The sequence below is a fragment of the Glycine max genome, chromosome 4 (genome assembly GCF_000004515.6).
Source record: "Glycine max cultivar Williams 82 chromosome 4, Glycine_max_v4.0, whole genome shotgun sequence".
NCBI classification, from domain to species: Eukaryota; Viridiplantae; Streptophyta; class Magnoliopsida; order Fabales; family Fabaceae; genus Glycine; species Glycine max.
Genome location: NC_016091.4, coordinates 38633363 through 38653650, shown reverse-complemented (window position 1 = coordinate 38653650; position 20288 = coordinate 38633363).

Genomic DNA, 20288 nt, shown 5'->3' with positions numbered 1-20288 from the left:
TGGAGTCTGAACAGAAAAGTGAAAGAGAATTTGTAGGAGAAGGTAGGTTATAGCGTTTTCTAGAGTGTAATATTTAATATATGTTTGTTTCCAATGCTATAACTGACGGTTGATTTGATCATTGCTTTTAAATTTAGCACGGTTGTCAACAGGTGTGGAGTGAATAATTGTGAATTGAACAGGTGCCAAGTAACTGAAGAGTTTTTGTTAAAAGCAGAAGGTTAACATCGTTGATATTGTGGGGCATTAACGGTCTAGATTTATTTTCGGGCTGGATATGAGGATTGACACAATTTCTAGGATTCCTTGTTAGGATTTGGTTTTTAATGTATTGGAGAGGGGGTATAATATGGTATTTTTTAATCATATGATGTCTGAAGTATATATAGCAATTTTTTAAAAATAATTATGTCATGTTGCATAACTGAATTTTTTTAATGTAGTTTTTTTGTAAAATAAGAATGATGTTGTTTTCAACCAATGGAGTATATGCAACATAATCTGATATATTTGCACGATTGGCATAAGCGAATTTTTTTTATAGTCGCACAAAAGTGCAAGGAAAATTTGATAAATATTCTTTAAAGAATAATTATCATATAAGGAGTAGCATATGAAACAAAAAGAAATTTTAAGCTCAGTGGAACGCTAGATACTTTATTATTGAACTTCAATTGTTTAAATTTCTATGTTTTGGAGAAAAATAAACAGAATTTTTACAGGTAAATGTCAAAGCAAGAATTTGCAAGGTAGTTCTTGTTTAAATTTCTATGCTTTGGCCTCAGATATATTGAAGTCATTTGATTGTAGTTCACTTGTAGTAGTTGTTATTTGTGGATGAAAGGCGGTCATTCTATGTTTTGGCTATAAAACAAAGCAATTGAATATGAGCAGCATTGTTTAATTAAGTAAAAGACATTTTTAAAGCTGTGATAGCACTATGCTAAGCTGTGATAAAGTGCTCAATATTCAGAGGTTATGGATATCTTTCTAAACGGGTTAATAATATAACGTTATTAAAAGAAAGTTAAGTAAATGAAATTATAAATGGAAGATATTAATGTAGTAACTAAGATTACATACCTGACAATGTAAAATTTAAGATTGTGATATATGATGTCATCTTTGGCTGTATGTTAGAATGTACATGAGTAAGATAACAATTAAGAATTGTTGCCAATAAATAGTACAATTTGTTGTTTCAAAATTTAGAGTTACCTTATAAGATTTTTGAAAACCTCTTTGAAAACTACATTGGTAGTAGAAGTCATACTTTTTTGGTCTTTATCATGAATAAGAACTCTTAATCCTTGCCTTGAATTGACCCTTGATAATGCAACGTATAATTGTCCGTGGCTAAAGACTGGTTTTGGCAAATAAAGTCCAACCATAGAAAGTGATTGGCCCTGAGACTTGTTAATTGTCATTGCATAAGATAGCATGATTGGAAATTGCCTTCTTAAAAGTTTAAAAGGCCATGGTGATTGTGAATGTGACATTGACATTCTTGGGATGTAAACATTATGGCCAAGATTTTTGCCAGAAATGATTTCAGCTGCAATTACATGTTTGACTAGTCTTGTAACTACTAATCTAGTACCATTACACAGGCCTTGCGTTTGGTCTAAGTTTCTTAGCAACATTATAGGACTATCGATTTTTAGCTTGATACAATGATTTGGCAAACCAAATGTGTTTAGTGAATTGAGAAATTCCGTGGTAATTGATTGGAAATGCCAACTGTCAATGGTTTCTGATTTCTCTATATAATCATAGCTTAAGTATTCCATTTGTTCACCTATTATATTTATTTCAGTTAGCATGCAAAGTTAAATAGAGGACAAATATTAAATAGATGCTAGTTTTTGTAAGTTTCAGATATGCATAAATACCTGGAATCAAGGAAAGTATATAATCATTGACCTCTTCAATTGTTTCATTGGTGGAAGCTAATATTGCTCTACATTTGAAGAATTCAGGATTACTATGGTGTTGATATAAATATGGGAATGCTGATCTGACTATAGCATCAATGGGGTCATTATATTCAGTAATCAGTAGGTACTCAGGAATTTCAACCGTAGCATATCCATCATTTTGATTCCCAATAACTCCATCTCCAATATCTAGAATTTACTTTGCAAATTTAGTAGTTTCTTGATCATCAATTGATTGGGCATTGCCTTGTAAAAGCATGTTTTTGGTGAGTGTTAAGACTTCACAGGAAGGCCAGAGATATAATGAATTGATTGTTGCATTTATAATGTCTGAACGACTTCCTCTTGGAATCACTGGTAGAATTTGTCGAAAATCTCCACCAAATACAATAACTTTGCCTCCAAAAATTTGATTCGAATTTTTTTTCTTTAATAATGTCTGTTAAACTTTGATCAAGTGCTTGAAAGCAATATTTGTGAGCCATGGGTGCTTCATCCCAAATTATCAGATTTGTCTGATTTAACAATTCTGCTAGTTGACTTCCTTGAAGTATGTTGCATGTTGAGTCTTCGAAAATTGGCACATATATCTTAAATTTGGAATGGGTAGTCCTGCCTACTGGAAATAACAGAGAAGCTATGCCGCTAGAAGCAACCATAATTATAATTTGATTTTTTGCCCTCAGTGAACTTGCTAATGTTCTCCATATGTATGTTTTTCCTGTACCTCCGTATCCATATAGGAAAAACATGCCACCTTCATTGTTGTTGACAGCTTGCATAATTTTGTGATAAATTTGTTTTTGTTCATCTAAAATCAAAAACAAGTTGAGATTTGATAGAAATGAAGAATAAGTAGATGCAAAATTGGAAGCTACAGATGAAATTTAACTTTGTTAAATGCAATTCATAATATATGAATTGGTAGATTACCTGTCATAGATGAAAAAAGATTTTTGAATTCTGATCTAGCCTCATCATTGTTGTAATTAAGTTCAGATAATATCAAGCTATTCTCTAGACACCATGCAGGATTTGCACCCTCAGGATATGGCATTGTAGGATAGTCTTTGAGTGATTTTTGGTTTGCACGTAGAAGTTTTTCAATTTCCAGTAATGTTAAATTTTTAAGTTGTTCATCATCAATGTCTAATTCTAAGAAATGATAAAGAAAATAGTTAAACAATGCCTATCTGTGATGTTATTCAACATACAAAGTTACAAACTGATAAAAACTAACCTGTGTTCATAGTTGTTTTTTTATAATGATATGCAATGTCTTCAGCTAACCAATTCCTTGTCTGATTCCAAAGTTCTTCAGGTTTAGTAATGACACTTGTTAATAGCATTAAGACAAATAATTTCCTCAAATAATTAGCTGTTCCCCAGTCCTTAGCTTCTTTGATTGCTTCCACAAATTCTCTGTCATCTTGCAAAAAACCCATTGCGAAGCATGCTTCTCTATATGTAGGGTATAGAACACCTCAAATGAAGTAGGTCCTTTGCATGTAGTAAGCATCATTCTTAGATAAAATAATTCACCAGTGGTTGGTTGAACCCATATTAGCCTGTCAATTGTATTGCCTTTCTTTCTGAGGTTCCATGATCTAGCCTTTTGGTTGTACATGAATTTGGAAACAAATTGTGAATAAGTAAGATTTCTACCTTCTGAAAAACATTTGTTGCTATTCATCCAAGCTAAGAATTTTGAATCTGAAATGCTTGGCTTTGATAGGATATCATCTATATCATCATCGTCTTCATACAGAACACTGTGTTGCCCTGGAAGATGAAAATGTAATCTCTCCACAACAGGCTTTCTAGCATGTATTGGAAAACCAAAAATTCTCCAAGTAGCTTCACAAGGAGAAATATATCTGCCATAAAAAATTCATAATTAAAAAAGTTAATTAAAGAAACAATGAGTAAATTAAGTATGCATGTTAAATTAATATTACCTGTAATCTACATATTCTTTAATCTCATCATTTTGAGTGATAGGATTCTCAAGTGCACCATTAGCATCATAAACAACAACAACAGTGACTCTGTCATAACCTTTGTTTATGTATTTAAATAGATATTTAATGGAAGTATTTTGATTACACCATTCAATATTTATATGTGCTTGGTATTTCCTCAACAATTTTGCATTGTAAGGTACTATATATCTATTATCAATAATAAATCCATTCTTTGAAATTGTACAACCATCATTTCTTCTACGATAGATTGGATAGCCATTTGAATCTAAAACAGTTTGAGGCTGAAACATTTTAGGGTAAAAGCGACTACACTTGCCTTCTTTCATACATGGAGACTTAGATTGTAGAATTCCACATGGGCCATGTACCATATGATTTTGCACTAATGTATAGAGTTCAGGGTCATTTTCATGTGAAGGAATTTCTGTTGATATTATCTGGTCAATTTCATCTGAAGATGAATATTTATTGTTTGGGTGTAAACAATAGATGCACGTGAGGAAGTCCTATTTTTTTGAAATTCAATTGTGTGCATATCTGCAATTGTTAGATGATCGTATTAATAGTGCAACAGTAATATAGAAATTCTGCATAGTTGTATCATATGAGGGAAAAATGGAAAGTAATAAACAAATGTATAAGTGTAAGAACCACATTAATAGCAAACTCATATGCGACTACTTTTCCAAGCAGGTGTTTTTTTGTTAAGTCAAAAAGCATCTGTTCATACTTCAATCTGAAAACATGGGAGATAAGATCTGGTCTATCTGTTGCTTTTAGATTCAAAGGTGCAAGTACTCTACGGATTTCAGGCCAATTTGGATTACAGGTTAAAGTAATAAAAAGATTTGGAAAACCAACATGGCTGCATATTGCCATACCATCAAAGTAAAGTTGATCCATATAACGTGGATTGCCAAAAAAGGTTGAAGGCAAAATCACTTTTTTTTTCCTTTAGACGAGCCTTTACTGCTTCCAGCATCCAATGATGTTTGTAAACTACAATACTTGTCAACTCTAAGTTTTTTTTGGTTGTTCCTGATGTAGCTAAGTCTTTCAGACTCAACCATGGTATATGCTTCAACAATGAATTGTTGGAATAGTTTTCTAGAATGCAACAAAGTTTGTGCTTCATTTGACCTGGACTGTAGTCTATAAGCAAACCACTCTCTCATTGTTAGACGATTTCTCTTCCTTTTTCTGCTGCTAGATGTACAACGGTGAAGTATATTAGGTCTATATCCATCTTCACCATAAGGGAAGAGTAAAGGGTATTGTAGTCCTAGATAGCTAGACTGTAATTCATGGATTCTTTGTAATTCTCCATTTTGAGTTTCAACAATAGTATCCCTTTTTGAGTCTGCATCAAAATCACCAACAATCAGGGCAACAACTTCAGAAACATTTGGGAGATTGTATGTACGACCATATTTTTCACGTCCAGCTATCAATCTCAATTTTACATTATCTAGTTGACTATCTGCCAATCTATCCCTGGCCATTCTGAAACTTTATGCATGGACGTTGTGGTCATCCAGCATTTGACTTAAAGTCGAAACAATGTCTGGTTGAATTGCAGCATGTTGGCTGCAAAAAACAATATAAAAATGCATCCATTGGTGTCAGAAAACATGTTTTCCCAATGAAAATTCTTCATATTTGATAATAAAAGAAACAAAAGAACTACTACATCATCGTATTAATTCTATTTTCTACTTCATTCTACGTATCAAAGATATATAATTGTGCAAATTTCGGTTGTTTTCCAGGCATTGGTAATAAGCTGCCTATTCGATGGCATGGTTGACCCTGAATTCTAATTGTAGGAGGTCCTCTGGTTTCATTAATTGATTTGTCTAGCTTAATACCAGCAGAGGTAAAGGCAAACATCATGTTATATGTCTGTATGTTACACTGATAATTTTTACTATCACTTGCATTATCATCAAACAGAAGTCGTTCAAGATATTTTGGTGGATTTTGTAATAATGGAAGTTCAACATTGCCATCTCCACAACATAAGCTGAATTTTGGACTTGTTGTATTTTTATCTTTTGAAATTCTTTCATTATACCATATTTTTGCATTACAATGTCTACATTGCATGGCTTGATCACCCAAGTCAGAATATCCTAAAATTGTTTAATGAGATAGTACAATTTAATTTAAAGCATATCAGTTGATATCGTTAACCTTATATCAAAGCTATAATTATTACCTTCACTGTTGATTGCAGGTTCATTAGTGTTGGATTGGCAATTTTCATCCTCAGACAAAAAATTAGAATCAAATGCTGTAACAATTTGAGTTAGATATCATAGATATAATTAAAATTTGGGAAAAAAATGGAGCAAGGATTTTCTATCATCGTACCTTATGTAGATTCAAAATTTATATCATCTAATGAATCAGCTGTCATGACTTAAGAATAGAGACAAATTAAGTCAAATTGAACAGACTAATGTTTTTTTTAAAAGAAAACATCTTATTTATAATTTCTCACCATGACATTGTATATCTTTCAGAGTGGAATCTATAGTTGCCTCATGTGGTCTGTCAGACTGAGTCTTTTTTTTTTTTCCAGGATAGCTTTCATATTCATCCTGGCTTTAGCTAAGGTAGATGGATTTGCATGTGTATCGTTTTGCATGTTTGCAATTGATATCGATGAAGCTGTTTGATATATCAATTCACCACCACAAAGTTTTGAAATGCACAAAGATAAAATTATACATCAAAGGGATTCCAAATGTGCAATTGTGTAATAAAGAGAAAATTAAAGATGGAAGTTGAATTTAAGTACGTTGGAAAATGACCCATGTAACAATGATCAAACTCACATGTAAAGATATTCTATATAGAAGAGTAAGTTCATGATGTAGAATGAGCTATGTGATTGATCTACACGTTTAGAGCTGAAGAATTTAGAACTCAGCTTGCAACAAAAGATGGAATATTTTGTAAATTAATAAACAAATGTTAATTGACATCAAGCAAGAGATGACAAATATCAAATCTGGGTTTGGTGGATTAAATGTGATTAGATGCTTTTATATAATGGATTTCATAATTAATGAACAAATTTCTTTTGGCACAGAGCAAGATATGCTAAGTATCAAATTCACAGGTAAATTAATAAACAAATTTTAATTGACATAAAGCAAGAGATGACAAATATGAAATCTGGGTTTGGTGGATTAAATGTGATTAGACATTGTTATATAATAGATTTGATAATTAATAAACAAATTTCTTTTGGCACGGAGGAAGAGATGGCAAGTATCAAATCTAGAGTTGTTGCAATAAAAAAGAAAGCTAACCATGAAATTGAAATTAGAAGGCAAAACTACAACTAAAGATGCACGGAAGAAAAATTTAGTATATAGCAATTATTGCTTTTGCATTTAGAGACAAGCGTTGCTGCCAGTGCAGAAAACTTTGATATCAAACGTTGTCCAATCTCTCTTTGATTGATCAATATGTGATATTTAGAATCCTGATTCCTAATGAAATCGAAATGATCCTTGCCTTGAATCTCTCTTTAGTTAGTACTGATTATATTAAATTTCAAGGTTAGCTGTGCAATAGCAATAAAGATAGGATTAAATAGTTTTTAAAATTTCTTAATATGCCAATCTATTTTGCTGATTGTAATGACTGATAATTAATGTTTAAGTAGCCAAAAAATTGAGTTTAATTGGTAAATGCCAGCTTATGTTTTAGTTTGTGTAATTCCCTAAAAAAAAACCTTAATTCATCAGTTATCTTGACTTGTTTACATAGATCAGCATTTTGTCAATGATTGAATAGATTGCAATTTCGTAATAGTATGGAATCGAAATAATCCTTGTGTTGAATCTCTCTTTAGTTAGTACTCAGCAGAGAAAAGAAAAACTTTAATTTATTAGTTAAGTTGAGTTGTTTACGTTGATCAGGATTTTGACAACAATAGAACAGATTGCAATTTCATAACAACATTAACAAATAGAGTAATGCAAACCCCAAAAAAACCATTGTTTCATTTAATCAAAGAGAAAAGAAGCATTTTTGGTTTCGAACTGCAAAATGAACTTAACCAAAATGACACAGGAATAAGATTCTACAAAACACCCAGCACTTAATGTTCGAACCACGTGGCCCATCCAAAGACTGTAAAAACCACAAAAAGTGCCACGGGGCAGTTTTGGTTTCGAACTGTGGAATGAGCTTAACCAAAATGACATAGCAGTGGGATACTACAAAACACCCAGTACTTAATGTTCCAACCACGTGGCACATCCAAAGAGTGTAAAAACCACAAAAAGTGCCACGGGGCAAATATTACAATTTGTTCATACGATGATAAAAAAAAACATTCAACACAACCTGTGAATAACATAATTCATTCAGGCTGACAAAGCTTCGCTAATTTATTTGAGGAAACTTCGGCAGGTGAAATCTAAAAGTTTTTGGGTCCATCATCCAACTCATCAGAAGATACACACTTAGTTGGTGTCAATGGAATCTTGAGAAGAGGGTCATGATCGGCGGTAACAGAGACAGATTGCTGCATAAAATATTAATTGATTAGTAAGGTAAATTTTGTTGCCATCATCGCAAGATACACCAAGGAAAAAAGATACACCATGAAAAACACACAAGGACAACGGTAGCTTATAGATTCAAGCTCTGTAGGCTCAGTCGAGTCAAGCATTGAATGATCATCATCAATGGTAACAGACACAGATTGCTGCATAAAATATTAATTGATGAGTGAGCTAAATTTTGTTGCTATCATCGCAAGATACACTAGGAAAAACAGAAAAAGACAACGTTAGCTTACAGATTCAAGCACTGTAGGGTCGATCAATTCAAGTATTGAACTCTCGATCTTGCAACATGGCTGTATGATATATAGATTGAGAGTAAAGAAACAAATGGAATATATCGATACAATCACAATAAGTAAAATACACTTGACAAAAGACAACCTCAGTATCGGGAAGCATATCCTGCACAACATTGATCAAGTCTGATTCATCTGAATATTTAAGAACAACAACATTCCTGAACCTTAGTTGTACCTTGACTTTGAATGCAAGGAAACAACCCAATAGCGTATCTAGTGCCTGAGGAGAGGCATTTAAATCAACATCGCCATCCTTGCAAGGAAAAAATCAATGAGTTAAAATGAACAATCAAAATGGATAGCAACCTAACAAATTTTGATTATAAATAAAAAAAACACTGCATGATAATACAATAACATACTTCTATTTTGAGCCTGTTGACTTCATCTGCCGATTGACCAATTAACTCTGCACATTCACGGTCCCAGAGCAAAAATTTGGTTTGTTCGCCCTTGTGATTAACCATTACTTCAACTCTATACCTGCCAATGTACATACTAGTATAAGAAAAAGTAGTTCATGAAGGTCATACCAATTAAGCAGTGAATCAATGACCTTAATATAGGTTGGTCGTTGTCTTTGCCACATGGACATGTGAATGACATAGTTTCTATGTCAGCTTTTTTGTGACATTGACTGCAAGCCGGATGACACCATGAATGGTTGTCCATCACTATAGTTGTAATCTTGGCGACAGTAACACAAACAATTTCCTATTTGCAAAAATTGGCATTAGATTTTCTACAAAGAGAAGTTACAAATGAATAAGAACATCACCTCAGAAATGGCATTAATCTGAGAGATATTTTTTGCTTTAGCCTTTGACAGAAACACATCTTTTGATGATAATTGAGATGACCCTGAAACCTGTGAACTCCCTTGTCCAATAGGCGTCAAAACTGTGTAGAAGCAAATGACTTTGATGTTTTGATGATGATCATGATGATTTGATGCAAATGATGCAAATGCGCTTTTCAAGTTTAAATTCAAGACAATGATTCAAGAATACAAGCCACAACATCAAGATGATCACTAGTATTTTAGGAAGGGAATTCCTAATTGATATAGCAAAAGGTTTGGCCAAGTAATTTAAGTTAAAAAGTGTTTTTCAAGAGATTTACTTTCTGGTAATCGATTACCAGAGGATGTAATCGATTACCAGTGGCGAAAAATGATTTACAACAGCTACTAAATATTTGAATTCAAATTTTAGACTGTGTAATCGATTACCAGCAGTTAATAAACGTTTTAATTCAAATTTTAAAAGCTGTAATCGATTACACAAATCCTGTAATCGATTACCAGAGAAGATTTTCAGAAAATTATTTCTAAGAGTCACATCTTCTCAAATGGTTTTTACATGACTACCAAAGGTCTATATATATGTGACTTGAAACACAAATTTGCTTAGAGTTTTTCAGAACAACAAGTGTTATTCTCTCAAAAAGCAAAAACATTTTATCCTCTTAAGAATTCCTTGGCCAATACACTTGCAATTCAATAAGGAATCATTTGAGTGCTCAGATTGTAAAATCTATCTCTTTCAAGAGAGATTCATTCTTCTCTTCTTTCTAATTCTCTAAGGGATTAAGAGACCGAGGGTCTCTTGTTGTAAAAGAATTTTAAACACAAAGGAAGGATTGTCCTTGTATGTTCAGAACTTGTAAAAGGATTTTACAAGATAGTGGAACTCTCAAGCGGGTTGCTTGGGGACTGGACGTAGGCACAAGGGTGTAGCCGAACCAGTATAAATCCAAGTTTGCACTTTCTCTTCCCTTAAACTCTTTTATTTATTATTGTTTTATATTTATATTCAAATTGTTCTATTTGAATCATTATTTAAGAGTTCATTGTTAAGGGAATTTGTAACTTGAATAGAAAGTGAAATAGAATTTTAATTGGGGAAATAGTTTGTAATATCTTAATTCAACCCCCCTTCTTAAGATATCTGAGGCCACTTGTCTAACAAGTGGTATCAGAGCTTCATTCTTGTATAAAGTTTAGAAGCTTCAAGAAAAATGGCCTCAGCAAACTTCTTATTTCCAGAAGGAAATTCAATCAATAGACCTCCAATCTTTAATGGAAAGGGTTACCACTACTAGAAAACCCAAATGAAATTTTTATTGAGGCAATAGACTTAAATATTTGGGAAGCCATAGAAATAGGGCCTTATATACCTACCACAGTAGAAAGAATTACAATAGATGGGAGCACAAAAAGTGAAAGCATAACAATAGAAAAACCTAGAGATAGATGGTCTGAAGAGGATAGAAGACGAGTACAATACAATTTAAAAGCCAAAAACATAATTACATCTGCCCTGGGAATGGATGAATATTTCAGGGTTTCAAATTGTAAGAGTGCTAAGGAAATGTGGGACACTCTACAATTAACACATGAAGGAACAAAGATGTTAAAAGATCTAGGATAAACACATTAACTCATGAATATGAACTATTTAGGATGAATGCAAATGAAAGCATTCAAGACATGCAAAAGAGGTTCACACATATAGTAAATCATCTTGCAGCCTTAGGGAAAGAGTTTCAAAATGAAGATCTCATAAACAAAGTGTTAAGATGTTTAAGCAGAGAATGACAACCTAAAGTAACAGCCATTACTGAATCAAGAGATTTATCTAACATGACTCTTGCTACTCTATTTGGAAAGTTACAGGAACACAAAATGGAATTTTTGAGATTAAATCAACACGAAGAAAATGACAAGAAAAAGAAGGGAATTGCTCTTAAAGCCTCATCTTCAATCCAAGAAGAAAGTGATAAGGAAATTGATCTAGATGAAGATGATGATCTTAGCCTTTTTGTAAAATGGTTCAACAAGTTTCTTAAAGTAAGAGGAAATCAAAGGCGACCCAATTTTAAATCTAAAAGAAGGACAAAAACTTCATCCTCTACTCTAAAATGCTTTGAATGCAATCAACCTGGACATCTGATGGTTGATTGTCCTATCTTCAAGAAAAAGATGGAGAAGTCTGAAAAGAAAAATTTTAGTGAAAAGAAATTGAAGAAAGCATACATCACATGGGATGACAATGATATGGAATCTTCTGAAGATTCAGAAAATGAAGAGATAAACCTTTGTCTAATGGCTAAAAGTTATGAAAGTGATGAAGAGGTAACATCTTCAAATAACTTATCCATTTCCTTTGATGAATTACAAGATGCATTTGCTGATTTGCATAAAGAGTCAATTAAACTTGCAAAGTTAGTTTCATCTTCTAAGAAAACAATTTCAGATTTAGAAAATGAAATTTCAAAATTAAACAAAGAATTAGATCATCTTAGAACTAAAGTCTCAATTTCTAAATCAAATGAAAAAGTTCATATTTCTACTATTTATGACAAGAAAATATCTGATTCTTGTAGTTGTTGTGAAAAATATGAAAAAGAAATTAAAGAGTTGAATAACTCACTTGCAAAATTTTCTTATAGTAAAATTAATTTAGATGTCATATTAGGAAAACAAAGATGTGTCTCTAATAAGGCTGGAATAGGATATAAATCTGAAAAACAACAAAAATTTCATAAAAACTTCTTTACTTCCACACAAAAATATAATTCTAGTTCTATCACTTGTTTTTACTGTGGAAGAGATGGGCATGACATATCTACTTGCTACTTTAAGAAAAACTACAACAACATTAAAATGATATGGGTCCCAAAGGGATCTTCAGTTTACACTAACACACAAGGACCCAATAAAGTTTGGGTACCTAAGTCAAAAACTTAATTATGTAGGTGTCTTTGAGGAAGGAATGGTACATAGATAGCGGATGTTCAAAAATATGACTGGAGATGCATCAAAGTTTACACATATCTCTCCCAAGAAAAGCGGGCATGTAACATATGGTGACAACAACAAAGGTAGAATCCTTGGAGTTGGTAAAATAGGTACAAATTCTTCAAACTCCATTGAAAATGTTCTACTTGTTGAAGGTCTTAAGCACAGCCTGCTTAGTGTTAGTCAATTATGTGACAAAGGCTATCTAGTATCATTTGATTCTCAAAAATGTCTTATAGAACATGAGCATGACATTAATATAAAGCATGTAGGACATAGAGTTAACAATGTATACATGATAGACTTAAGCCTAAAACTAGATAACAATCATTGTTTTCTTAGCAAAGATGATGATCCATGGTTATGGCATAAAAGAATTGCTCACATAAACATGGATCACTTAAACAAATTAATTTCAAAAGATTTAGTAACTGGTTTGCCTAAATTGAAATTTGAAAAATATAAACTATGTGATGCATGTCAAAAGGGTAAACAAACTAGAGTCTCATTCAAACCTAAAAATATTGTTTCAACCACTCAACCCTTACAATTATTGCATATGGATTTATTTGGTCCATCTAGAACCATCAGTTTTGGAGGAAATTACTATGCTCTTGTCATAGTTGATGATTTCTCTAGATATACTTGGACATTATTCATTACTCATAAAAGTGATGCATTCCAAGCATTTAGAAAACTTGCTAAAGTTATACAAAACAAGAAAAATCTTAAGATTGCATCCATTAGAAGTGATCATGGGGGTGAATTTGAAAACAAAGATTTTGAATTATTTTGTGAAGAACATGGTATTGAGCATAATTTTTCTGCACCTAGAACCCCTCAACAAAATGGAGTTGTTGAGAGGAAAAATAGGTCATTGGAAGAAATAGCTAGAACTTTATTAAATGATACTTTTCTTCCAAAATATTTTTGGGCTGAAGCCGTCAATACTGCATGTTACATCATGAATAGGGCTTTAATAAGACCCATTTTAAAGAAAACCCCATATGAGTTATATAATGGTAGAAAACCCAACATTTCACATCTACATGTTTTTGGTTGCAAATGTTTTGTGCTTAATAATGGTAAAAATAATCTAGGAAAATTTGATGCAAAATCTGATGAAGGCATCTTTCTTGGATATTCATTGCAAAGCAAAGCATATAGAATATATAACAAAAGAACTATGAATATTGAGGAATCCATTCATGTTACTTTTGATGAATCTAATGCTATCTTGTCAAGAAAGAATATGCTAGATGATATTGCAGAATCTTTAGAACAAATTCATATTCATGGACAAGATTCTAAAGGAAAAGGGAAAGGAAGTAATGAAGATCCTCCAGAAGAAGCCAAATCAAATAATGAACTTCCAAAAGAATGGAAAGCCTCAAAAGATCATCCTCTCGACAAAATTATTGGTGATATCTCAAAAAGGGTAACAACTAGACATTCTCTTAAAGAATTATGCAATAATATGACTTTTGTATCTATGATTGAACCTAAAAATATAAAAGAAGCCATAATAGATGATAATTGGATAATTGCCATGCAAGAAGAACTGAATCAATTTGAAAGAAACAATGTGTGGGAACTTGTAGAGAAACCTAAAAATTATCCCATCATAGGAACAAAATGGGTATTTAGAAATAAGTTAGATGAACATGGAATAATCATTAGAAATTAGGCTAGATTAGTTGCAAAAGGATATAATCAAGAAAAAGGTATAGATTATGAAGAAACATATGCTCCAGTTGCTAGATTAGAAGCCATTAGAATGCTCTTAGCATATGCATCCATAATGAATTTTAAGCTTTATCAAATGGATGTTAAAAGTGCTTTTCTAAATGGCTTGATTCAAGAAGAAGTATATGTTGAAAAACCACCAGGTTTTGAAATATTGGATAAGCCAAATCATGTCTATAAATTGAAAAAGGCTTTATATGGTTTGAAACAAGCCCCTAGGGCTTGGTACAAGCGTCTAAGTAAGTTCCTTTTAGAAAAGGACTTTTCTAGAGGAAAAGTGGATACTACTCTTTTTATAAAGAGAAAATCACATGATATTTTATTAGTTCAAATTTATGTTGATGACATTATTTTTGGATCCACTAATGAATTATTGTGCAAGAAATTCTCCCATGACATGCAAAGTGAGTTTGAAATGTCAATGATGGGAGAACTTAACTTCTTTCTTGGATTGCAAATTAAACAAACTAAGGATGGTATCTTTGTCAATCAATCCAAGTATTGCAAAGAGTTAATCCACAAATTCAACATGGAAAATGCTAAGCACATGGCTACACCAATGAGCACTGCTTGCTATCTAGATAAAGATGAAACCGGTCAGTCAATAGATGTTAAGCAATATCGAGGTATGATCGGATCACTTCTTTATTTATCTGCTAGCAGACCTGATATAATGTTTAGTGTGTGTATGTGTGCTAGATTTCAATCAAATCCTAAACAATCACATCTTGGTGCTGTTAAAAGTATCATAAGATATTTAGTAGGCACTATGAACATAGGTTTATGGTATCCTAGAAATTCCACATGCACCTTAATTGGATATTCTGATTCAGATTTTGCCGGTTCTAAAACAGATAGAAAGTGTACAAGTGGAACTTGTCAGATCATTGGTTCTGCTCTAGTTTCTTGGCATAGTAAAAAATAAAATAGTGTTGCTTTATCCACTACAGAAGCGGAATATATTTCTGTCGGTAGTTGTTGTGCACAAATCCTATGGATGAAGCAACAACTTTCTGACTATGGAATCCTTCTTGACCATATACCTATTAGATGTGATAATAGAAGTGCAATTAATCTTTCCAAAAATCCAGTTCAACACTCTAGAACTAAACATATAGAAATTAGGCACCATTTTCTAAGAGATCATGTTCTAAAGGGAGATTGTGTGTTAGAGTTTGTTGATACTAAGAATCAACTTGCTGATATCTTCATAAAACCTCTCCCCAAAGAAACATTCTTCTCTATTAGAAGGGAATTAGGCCTCTTAGATTTTAGTGATTTAGATAAATAAGGATTGATTGATTAATTTATTTTTATGATTGACTGTTTTTGGTAAGTATGTTACTTTGATTGATTTTGTTTAAGATTCTTATTATTATGATAGGATTTTTGAATTCTTATCTGTTTGATGTTTGAATGATTGAATTAAATGCATTAGTAGTGATAATTAATAATATTAAATGTATTTAGCATAGACATAGGTAATTTTTTGAGAAACTAGCCTAGTTTATGCTCTGGTAATCGATTACCATCCATTGTAATCGATTACACAAGAACAGGCAGCCTGTAATGGATTACAACATCCTGTAATCGATTACCAGAAGGCTTATTACTCCTGTAATCGATTACAACTCGTCCTCGTCTATAAATACCTACAAAACCAGTGTTGCTGCGCAGCCAAAGCTCCTCCTCGTGCCTCCTCTATCCCTAAATCTTCAAACCTTCATATCTTCCTCAAATCTTCACCAAAACACGTCCCGTAAAGCCCAATCTTCCTCTTTTTCACTCCTCTTTCACTTCCACCAATTTAAATCCACTAAAAACTTTATCAAATGGCAGAACCATCGAAGAAGAGAAAGGGATCATCCTCCACCGCCACTACTGCTGCCCATCATCGCCACGGACTATCCGAAGCACCCACAGCACCTATTCATCCCTCTTTGTCATCTCCAAGATCATCCACTTTGTTTTCATCTGATGATCAGCGTCTACGGTACCTTTCTCAATTTTCTTCTAGGATCATCTTAGACCCTAAGTACCTAGATGTAGATTTCTTTAATGATGAAACGTTTGATTGCTATCAAGTGTTTCAAAATTCTGGCTTGGTTGATTTCATGTCTTTAAAATTGCCACATTATCCTGAACTTGTCAAGGTCTTCTACTGCAATTTAAAAATTCAGGATGACATTATTTCTTCTGAGGTGCATGGTATTCCTATGATCATTGATCAATCATTGTTCTTTTCTTTAACTCATTTACCCAGTCAAGGTGCACCTTTTGAGGGCACCATTGTTGATGACTGGAAATTTGATTATTCTAGTCATGATGCTCGGCGTATGGTTTGCAATGACCAGGCTGAAATGACCGGTAGATTGCTGGCCGGGTCATTAACATTTGATAATCACATCATGCACTATATAATTGTTAGAATTTTGCTTCCTCGGTCTTCAAATTTGGCACAAGCCTCTGAGGAGGATTTGATTCTGATGTGGGCTTTCCTTACCGGTCGTCAGATCGACTGGGCTCACTTGGTTCGGTATCGAATGCATAAGGCCTTACGGGCCAATGCACATCTCCCTTACCCTCAATTGATAACTTTGTTTCTGCGTCATTTTCAAATTCCACTTGATGATGAACCATTTGTTCAAGTCAAGCGTTCCTTTGCAATTGGTGCTGGTGCAGTGACTTCCTTTGGATATCGTAAGGATCAGAATGGTCAATGGCTGAAGAAAGACGCACTCCCTCCTCAAGATGAGCATACTCCTTCTCCTCCTCCTCAGCAAGATGATTCAGCCCTCATGACTGAAGTTCTTTCCGAGTTACGGGGTCTTCGTTCTTATGTTGGTGAACGTTTTGACTCGTTGGATACTCGCTTTGCCGGAATGGATATCCGTCTCACACAACTTGAAGAAGATGTGGGTTACATTCGTCAGAGTTTCGATCTTCCACCACCACCACCTTCTTAGAATTTAGTTTATAATTCTATGTTTCTTATAAGCCGTGTATTTTGGCTATGATATTTAGATTATTGTTTTCAGTACTTTATTTATCTTTTAGTATTTGGATTTTAGCCTTTTATGCTTTGATACTATGTGTTTTTGAATTTTGAACTGATTGGATTCTATTTTGGTTATGTCTTAGTTATGATTTTGGTTGGTTATGACTTATAATTTATTGACTTTATTGATCTTTTTCCACTTCATTATTATATCTGTTTGATTCCCACGTACTTTGGCTTTTTGATGTTGCCAAAGGGGGAGAAAAATGGGGTGTAGAGAAGCTTAGAAAAAGCTTAGAAATCAAGTGATCATCAATTCCAAAACATAGGGGGAGTGAACGCCAATTTTATTCATATACATTGCTTGCTTGTATCTTGATTTCAGGACTTATATTGTCATCATAAAAAAGGGGGAGATTGTAGAAGCAAATGACTTTGATGTTTTGATGATGATCATGATGATTTGATGCAAATGATGCAAATGCGCTTTTCAAGTTTAAATTCAAGACAATGATTCAAGAATACAAGCCACAACATCAAGATGATCACTAGTATTTTAGGAAGGGAATTCCTAATTGATATAGCAAAAGGTTTGGCCAAGTAATTTAAGTTAAAAAGTGTTTTTCAAGAGATTTACTTTCTGGTAATCGATTACCAGAGGATGTAATCGATTACTAGTGGCAAAAAATGATTTACAATAGCTACTAAATATTTGAATTCAAATTTTAGATTGTGTAATCGATTACACAATATTGGTAATCGATTACCAGCAGTTAATAAACGTTTTAATTCAAATTTTAAAAGCTGTAATCGATTATACAAATCCTGTAATCGATTACCAGAGAAGATTTTCAAAAAATTATTTCTAAGAGTCACATCTTCTCAAATGGTTTTTACATGACTACCAAAGGTCTATATATATGTGACTTGAAACACGAATTTGCTTAGAGTTTTTCAGAGCAACAAGTGTTATTCTCTCAAAAAGCAAAAACATTTTATCCTCTTAAGAATTCCTTGGCCAATACACTTGTAATTCAATAAGGAATCATTTGAGTGCTCAGATTGTAAATCTATCTCTTTCAAGAGAGATTCATTCTTCTCTTCTTTCTAATTCTCTAAGGGATTAAGAGACCGAGGGTCTCTTGTTGTAAAAGAATTCTGAACACAAAGGAAGGATTGCCCTTGTGTGTTCAGAACTTGTAAAAGGATTTTACAAGATAGTGGAACTCTCAAGCGGGTTGCTTGGGGACTGGACGTAGGCACAAAGGTGTGGCCGAACCAGTATAAATCCGAGTTTGCACTTTCTCTTCCCTTAAACTCTTTTATTTATTATTGTTTTATATTTATATTCATATTGTTCTATTTGAATCATTATTTAAGAGTTCATTGTTAAGGGAATTTGTAACTTGAATAGAAAGTGAAATAGAATTTTAATTGGGGAAATAGTTTGTAATATCTTAATTCAACCCCTCTTCTTAAGATATATGAGGCCACTTGTCTAACAAACTGATCTAACCTCAATCCCTAAATCTAAAAGGCTATAAGAATAGAACAAATGCAAAATCCCAGCAAAGATTAGTTACATATTTAACAGTTTCAAATTACAAACACAAAAGTAACACATTGTCAAAATACCTCTCTCTGAATTCTTGGATTTCCAGCACAAGCTCATTGATCATGAGTTTAGACGCCCTGAAAGAATTACTGACTGACGACAGATATGATCCTGTAGATCAGTCCTGAAAAAACATTATTTAGTAAGCATGACAATTGAGAAATTTCACATTACATTGACCCTGGGCTTCCTTGATCCTGGCATGTGTCAAAAGAATAACAATAGGCCTTTCATCTTCAACCTCATTCAAATAAGACAAAAACTGTAAGCAGTAATTTTCCTAGAGTGTGCAGATAGTACCTGCCCACTATCAAAACGAAACAACAATAAATGTATCAGTATATTAGTATCTAATCATCATTAGATACAAATAATAATTACACACACTCAAAACTTAAATCCTAAAACATAACCTCAAATCCTTTAATTTGGAAACAACCCTCGTATTTTTTATGAGACATATCGGAATACCACTTCATCAACCACGCCAATGACGTCTAAAGCAACCACAACATAAACACATGTTATTTGAAAAGCCATAAGTACCTAAATAAAAATCAATGCACAAATTGCAAACGATCTTACCAACCAAGAGTCCAGTTTCAAAATGACCAGCAATGACAGTGGAAAAATCAACAAATCTAAATTTCCTAAAAGGTAAGTGTTCCATATTACATTGCCTAACCGCAGTAACTCCAGTATAACATAATTTATATTCATGATCACAAATTCTGAATTTCCCATCATTCTTCATAACTTTAAAATTATGCATCACATAAGTCAAATTTTCCTTCAAATCAGCCTTCCAAGACTTTAGCTGATCTTGTTTGCAAACAACATGGATTTCATCTCCCTATAATATACAAAGTATATAAATACCTCATTGAATGGTCAATAATATAGGATATAGATAATAAAAAAGCGGCGAAAAACATACATCAGAATCAACAACCACCATTTCGGCTTGTTCAAACTTTTCAGGGATCCCAATGAACCAAAGATCAGTGATCCTTACAGAAAGCTTAAGAGTTTCCCTTGATCCATCTATCAACTTAATCTTATCAGGAACACGAGCCATAACTTTATATCACAAACCCTGAACAACAACACCAAGGAAAATAGAACATCAGTTAAAAACCAAGCATATAATCAAAGGGGAAAAAAAATTAAATTAGCACCTCAACCACGGGGAACCAAAGTTAACAACCTGTGACCATAAAAACAAATTGCATATGAATCGATAAAAATAAACACCTGACCATGTGAGTAAACACAGTTAACAAAAAAGGAGGCAAACATATAAGAATGCATTAACAC